An 8,190-nucleotide genomic window follows, 5' to 3' on the forward strand; every position below is an offset into this window, starting at 1 on the left:
AATTTCCTCTGAAATCAGATGTCTGATAGACACTGTCAAAGAGCACAAAACAGGAAACCAATGTTCAGATAATCAGTTTCAATCTCCCTCAAATACCATTGAGTTTGGGTTACAATTTGATGAACAATCTAATTGCTAAAAATCTGCCACGTCTTGGTGAACCTGCTTTTTGATGTTAAAAGAAAATATCTCTTACCTCACTGGAAGAGCTGCTAGAAGGTTACTTGAGAAATAATATTAATAATCAAAGTTTAGTGACCAGAAGAAATCTCCAGCACTATTTCTTTAATTATACCGGTTGTTTTAGATAGACCTCAAATTACCTACATAATTATTAGTATGGTAGATTGAAAGTATTGAAATAAAAACAACACATTAGGTTTCTCAACTGTTCATCACTGATTATCTTTGGAAAACAAAAGAGATACAAATCATCTTATTATTGAACGAAATGTCTCAAGAGAATATAGCGCAATTTAGGTGAGTACTATTAAGGTGGCAAGGGAGAAATTGTTATTTTAAATAAGTTCATATGTATCTCTTTTTAGTTTACTGAGAGAAGAAATTTACAGATATTTCCACATGCCATTGATATTATATTACATGTTAAAAATGTGAACAAAAATTGTTCAAGAAAATAAACATTTCTCACCATTTCTTTCATGTTTCTTGTGGTTTCCTTAAATACAGAAGAAAAATAATTAGACATTTTCTCCACAGCTTTGTTTATAAAATATTTTCTCCAGAACAGAAAGGGAAAATTTTCTTTCTCATAAGGAGAATCATAACAATAGAGTCACTTTTATTATATACGTTTTGTATAAATTGTATTAGAATTTCCCGTTTAGTAATAAATATACAAGCAGTGGTAAACTGGAATATGAGAACAATGAGATGAGGATTTTGCCTGCTGTATTCAGAGTATGCCTCGAGTCTAAGATAGTCTTCTCCAATACATGTTTGTCTAATAAGTGAATAAACACACTATTATAATAATTTAGGCATTGCATTGATAAACTTCATTTTACTCATCATGATTTATTAGAAAAAATATATCTCCAGGCCAACTAATGTGTTTTTGGTAATGCATATATAATGTTTCTATTATGAAAATATTGATTTAAATTTAAATGAGTCAATTTTAAGAAAAAATTGCATATCAATCTAAATAGGAGATTAATTTTTTAAGAACAATAATGAAAATTGAGGAATTTTTTGGAATGAAGACCACTAAGTGACAAGTTCTCCACTCCTCATGAGATCTTAGAATTAAGTATATTAGTTGATTTATGCAAAAAAAATGTTTTTCAGCTGAATTATTCACAGAATTTTAAAAAGAGAAGATAACTTTGGTCTCATTCTTTATAAATAGCTTTAGTTTTCAAATTTGATTCCTTTGGAAATCCAGGTTAGTTTCAATTTGTGTTAAAGTATCACAATACTTTTCTTTCCTATTTTGCTATAGATGTGCTATCAATACATACCTTACAGGAAGAAGAACAAATGTCCTCCTGAAAAGAAAAGAAAACGAAGAGGGAATATATAATTCGCTGAAATGAGTATAACATAATTTCACATAAATGTATAGCAAAGGAAAACACAACATTGTGAGCAAAAGAATGCAGAGACATTAAGAAGAAATTATTTCAAAGATATCTGTTTTGATAATATAACTACTAAATCTTTTACGAAGACCTTTTTCATATTGCTCCACTGCCTTTTGGCAAATCAATGAAAACATCACCATTTTAACAATCATAGCTAAAAACCTCATTTTTGGTGACAAAATGAGGTTTCTGTGTTTGATGGAAAAAGAGACGTTATCAAAGATTAATACATTAAAAGAATTACATTTTACCTCATTGGGGAAAATGGCCATATTCTTGATCTGCTTAAATTTCTACAAACCAAATAAATTTCTTTTATAACTTTCATCTAATAAAAAAGTTAAAATATATTTAATTTAAGGAGTTAGGACTTACTTCCTGGGAGATGATGACAGATTACTTAGAAAAGGAAGAAACAATAATTACTCATCTAAATTATATTTGTACCAGCTATAAGGTATCAATCTGCACTCAACATCCAGTGGTAAATAACATATTTATATTTTTCTGAACTATAGGATGAAGGTGACAAAAGTTTTACTCCCCACACAACTAATTTATCATATTTTAAATAACTAACTTATTTTGATATAGTGTTTTGGGTTATTAATAACTGTAACAAAATGTTCCAAAATATGAACCACAAAAAAGAAAAGGAGTTTTTATATTTCTTCTACATAATTTTAAATTTTCTTCTGTTTTTTAAAGGGGTTAAGCACATTGCAGGAAAAAGAAAGAAAACCCTCAGGCAACACTAAAAATGTCTCTTATACACCCCTGCCCAGAAAAATCATTTGAGAATTAACATTTAATATGGATCCAGATGAATATGATTCCTTATTTCAGAAATGTAGAATGATTTCCTGTCACTCTTCTCCCAAGATGCGGAATTTTCACCATAGTTTCTGAGCTAATATCTTTACCATTGGAACTATTTAAAGGAAAAAATGCACAAATTTAATCTGGATAATTTGAATGTGTAGATTTTTGGTCTTAACACATATAAAGACTTAGTTTAGGGCATATCATGTGTTTATTAAGTGGAAGAATTAAAATGTCTTACCTCTCTGGAGGAGTGATGATCCATATGCTATATAAAAAACAAAAAGTAATACAAGTTTCACTTTTATCACTTATTTGAAATGTAAATCTGTCTTTCCATTTTGTTTCTTTTGTTTCTTGGTGGCAAGGGAATTTTAGTCATCTGATTGTAGGAACCTTTAGCTGCATAAAGTTTCTTTGCAAAATTCTCTTGGTTTCCTATAATGTTAATGAACAAATCATTGTATACCTCAAGTGAATTCTTGTCATGGTTTAATATATTTCTTTTAGGAAGTAGGTAGGTTCTTAGTTTTTGAGTATTAACTGCTTCACAGTTTAAAATATAATTATATTCATAAATGTACCACCAAATCTTAAAGTGTTAAAACTCTGGTGTAATATTTTATTTTACTTCACTTGTACTGTTAGAATTAAAAATATTGGGCGAGTGCTTCTATCAAGTGGCATAAATAGTTGAAGATTAATTTTTAAAATATGAAAGCCCGTCATACAAACTCAATTTTGCACTTATGTTCTCAATAGATTGTGACAAAGTTAGCTTTTAATATCTGTGGTCTGTCACTTGCTAGTGAAGCCACCATATTAGTTGAACAAAATTGTTTTATTTAAATAAAAGATCGAAGGCAGTTATTGACTAGAGAGAACAGGAACAAAGTCAGAGTGGATTATAAGGACAATCAAGCTTGGTGGGTGTGAGATTGCCAAAGTATTACTATTATTTTTTTATTTACCTAACTAGAATTTTTATCTAGCTTTGCCCATTAATTGGCTCTAAATTTAAGAAAAAACAAAAACTTGTCAAGATTTATATGGGAGATATGAAGACACAGATGAAGCAAAGAACTCTGATCACCCTAAATAAATGGTGTGCTTATGAGGAGTAAGATACTGGGTATGGGAAAGGTATGGATGGTGCCGGCTGCAGGGTAAGGAAAAAAAACTGAGTTATTTCTCAGGAAGTGAATAGAGTAAATGTGTGCGTGCGTGCGTGCGTGCGTGCGTGTGTGTGTGTTTTCAAAGTACTTCACTCAAAGTAATATTACCATCCTAATCATTTTTTTGATATAAATATTAGTACTATATTCTCTCAAGAAAAATATAATGCTTTGAGAAGTTGAGGAATTGTTTTGCATTAGGTTATTTTGCAAATAATTTACAAAGTCACTCTTGTTTCCTGTCTAATCTTCCTAGATTCTGAACTAATGTAATCAAGAATGGTGAAACTCTATCACTTATTTGAGAGATGGTTTTGGAGTCTACATTTTTTCTGTGGCTTTTCTGCGCTTTCAAAGAGATATGCCACGGGAATGAAAACAGTTCCCTGGTGAATGCAAACAGACGGAGATGGAAGTATAGGCCGTTTAACCTGTAAGTAAAAAATCTCCACAGAACTACAAGAATACATCATACAAAGTGTGTCCACTTTCTTTTTTTTTTTTTTTTTTGAGACGGAGTCTCGCTCTGTCGCCCAGGCTGGAGTGCAGTGGCCGGATCTCAGCTCACTGCACGCTCCGCCTCCCGGGTTTACGCCATTCTCCCGCCTCAGCCTCCCGAGTAGCTGGGACTACAGGCGCCCGCCACCTCGCCCAGCTAGTTTTTTTTTTGTATTTTTTAGTAGAGACGGGGTTTCACCGTGTTCGCCAGGATGGTCTCGATCTCCTGACCTCGTGATCCGCCCGTCTCGGCCTCCCAAAGTGCTGGGATTACAGGCTTGAGCCACCGCGCCCGGCCACTTTCATATCTTATGTAAGGCAAGGCCAATGCTGTCTTTGATTATAGGTGTAAAAGTTCACACACTTAATTTCTTTTCCTTGTTGCCCACCCCTGCCTTCATTTGCATAAAATATTTACCCTTATATTTAAATTAGAATAGATACTTATAAATGTTTCATTATACTTATATGCTTTGCAAGAGCCATGGCCAAAAGGCAAGTAAAGATGAAGAACTTCATGTTTACTGAGTCCTATAAAACAGGTATGTAGCAAATCAATAATAATTTAACTCCCTAAAATCAAACATTTCCTCATTAACTCTGTTTTAATTTATCATCACAGATAATTGGGAAATAGAAATGATCAATAAAAGCAGATTCATTTGAGAAACATGGGTATGAATATGACAAGTTTTTTACTTTAATACATTTTTAAGATAAAATTTATTAATATAACAATATAAAGTATTGGTTTTTAAAATATAAAAGGTATTTTCAGGAATAGTAAATTAGTAGGAATATTGGTCCTATGTAGAATTGGTTAATTTATTTATTAATTTGCTCATTCAATAAATAATTGCTACCACATGCCAGGCACTATTCTAGACATGAAGATATATTGATACACACAACAGGTGTAATCTACCAGGCCATATTATTTACAATTCTTCAACTTTGTGGAGAACAATCACTAGAAATGCAAAATAGAAGAGAGGCTCATTTGCAGATTAGTTTCCAGGTGAGCCGAAAATGCAGTATGGCAAGAAGTAGCAGGTGGAAATAATACTGTGTGAGTGCATTTGGCTTCCTGTTAGTCCTAGCTTGACCTGGGACTGGCTACTGAAGCTTAGCAAGTCACTGAACCTCTCTGCCCCTCCTTTACATCTTAAGTAATGAAAGACTTTACATGATTGCTTTGACATAAATCAATTTCTAATAGTATGATACATATAAACCCATGGATTTTCTGATCACATATCAACTCAACTTTTCCTGTGATTAAACAAAGAACTGAAAAATAAAGTTACGTTACTCAATATCTTGCTCATTGTATCTTACAGATATTAAATTAATTATTTTTAAAGAACAATTTTTTCACACAGTTTTAAATATGCCAGTGAGCCATAAATATGCAAATCTAAAGAATGTGCACTCATAGGTATTATTTTATGTCATATACAGAGATTTGCATTATCTGCTTGTTATTAATTTCTTACTCTATTAAAATAACTCTAATAAAATATCTGATATTTGTTTACTTTTATAGGATAAAATTATCTTTATGTATATATAATATTAATTTTAGAAACATTTTATAAAAATGTTTTAAAATGATAAATTCATAATTACATTATTGCCCCTTAATATTTGAAATACATTTATCATTTATTGCAGTTTATCAATTTCATCATTATATTTTTCATGTGAAAGGAAACTAGAACATGGACAGATGTTACTTGAGAGTTAAAGAAATACTTTAACTTTTTGGTAATTGAGAAATTTAGAAATAGGTGCAGTTACTAAGTATCTGCTCCATCCCAGACACTGTGCTGCGTATGTTTTAAATACTATCTCTAGTCTTCAGAACAACTGTGTTAGATAAATGTTTTGCTATGTGGATACCAGACAAAAAGTAATCCAGGAGGTCAGGAATCAAACACACAGTGCCCTGGATTTCCAAAAATTTCATTATGTTGACCTTGCCCTTAAAATAAGGCTTTGACATCATAAGATGGAACAGTATAATTAACCATTTTCAGTGTCTATTTCTCAATCTTATTTCTATCCAAAGCATCCAAATGGAGATAAATCAGTAGCTCATGTTAATTATTAAACAACCTCTCAAAAAATCCTAAGGTATAGTGGCATAAATTTCTTTAAATAAATTTTGCAGATCATTAGGTTTTACAATATCATTAGGCATGTAGAATAACAAAGGGATACATGAAAATATTACCTTATTTCCTAAATGGTAGATAAGAAGCCTAAGCAGAGGGAGACTTTAGGCGGGTTATCTTTCTTAGCACTATTTAAATCTACTCTTGTGTGATGTGGTCATTCAGCGGTTTGAAATATCTACCAGGTATTTGAATTCTAAGAAGTCATAATGATTAGAAATTGTTTTTCCATTTATTTTTGTAACACGTATTCCAAGAAGTGTTTTCACTCAGGTTGATCTAGGATATGATAGCCAGAAATGAGGATGTTATTATGTACAATGATTATCTATATTCCAGTTTATGTGTCTTACCTCTACCAGGTATTAACTGCGTGGCTCAAGGTAATTTTTTTATTTTTCTTTATTTTTTGTTGTAATAATATAATCTTTTTATTAACAGACTTCTGCCTACTTTCTGCTGGAAAATTGTTTTAAAATATCTAAAGCAGCAGTATCTTTTTTTCAAATTTATGTTTTAAATTGACAAATAAAATTGTATGTATTTATCATGTGTAACTTAATGTTTGGAAGTATATATATATGTATATATACAGTGAATGGTTAAATGTTGCTAATTAACAAATGCATTACCCCACATAGTTATTTTTGTCATAAGATCACTTAATGTCTACGCTCAAGAATGCATTATGTATTAACTGTAGTCACCATACTATACAACAGATCTCTTGAACTTATTTCTTTTACGTAAGTCTAATTATGTATCCTTTGATCAACATCAGTCTCTGACAACCGCCATTCTACTCTCTACTTTTATGAGATCACCTTTTTGAGATTCCATTATGAGATCATAAAGTATTTATTTTTCGGTGCCTACCTTACCTCACTTAGCATAATGTCCTCCAGGTTCATAGATGTTGTCACAAATTATAGAATTTTCTTCTTTTTATATCTAAATAGTATTCCAATGAGTGTATATATTACATTTTCTTTGTTTATCTGTTGATGAATACTTAGGCTGATTTAATATCTTGGCCACTGAGAATATTGCTGGGGTAAACATGGAAATGCAGATATCTCTTCAACATCTTGATTTTATTTCCTTGGGCTAGAAGCCCAAGGGCTAACTCAGTAGGTAGGGCATGAAGCTCTTAATTTCCTTGGGCTATGCATCCAGTAGTGGGATTGCTGGATCATATGATTGTTCTATTTTTAGTTCTTTGAGGAACCTCCATATTGTGTTTCATAATGTCTGTACCAGTTTACCTTGCCACTAACAGTGTACAAGCGTTTTTCTTTTTTCTTTTTTTCCACATCTTTGCCAATATCTTTATCTTTTATTTTTTGGATAATTGTCATTCTGACAGGTGTGGAATGATATCTCATTGTGGTTTCAATTTGCGTTTGCCTTATAATTAGTGATTTTGATCTTTTTTTTAATATATCTGTTGGCCCTTTGTAGTCTTCTTTTTAGAAATATCTATTCTGGTCTTTTGCCCATTTTTAATCAGGTTATTTGTATCTTTACTATTGGGCTTTTTAGTTTGATATGATCCAATGTGTCTGTTTTTGCTTTTGTTGCCTATGCTTTTGAGATCATATACAAAAAAAATCATTGCATAAAAATGTCGTGAATATTTTCCCTATATTTTCTTCCAATAGTTTCATGATTTCAAGTCTTACATTTAAGTCTTTAATCCATTTTGAGTGATCATTGAATATGATGAGAGATAAGAGTATAATTCTATTTTTCTGGATGTGAATACCCCAACATCATTTATTAGAAAGTCTTCTTTCCCCATTGTATTTTCTTGATGCCTTGTTAAGAATCAGTTGGCTGTAAATACATGATATTTTTGAGGAGAGGGGGGGCTCTCTATTCTGTTCCTTTGGTCTACATGTCTGTTTTGAA

The sequence above is a fragment of the Trachypithecus francoisi genome, unplaced genomic scaffold (genome assembly GCF_009764315.1).
Source record: "Trachypithecus francoisi isolate TF-2019V2 unplaced genomic scaffold, Tfra_2.0 Lachesis_group1, whole genome shotgun sequence".
Taxonomy (NCBI): domain Eukaryota; kingdom Metazoa; phylum Chordata; class Mammalia; order Primates; family Cercopithecidae; genus Trachypithecus; species Trachypithecus francoisi.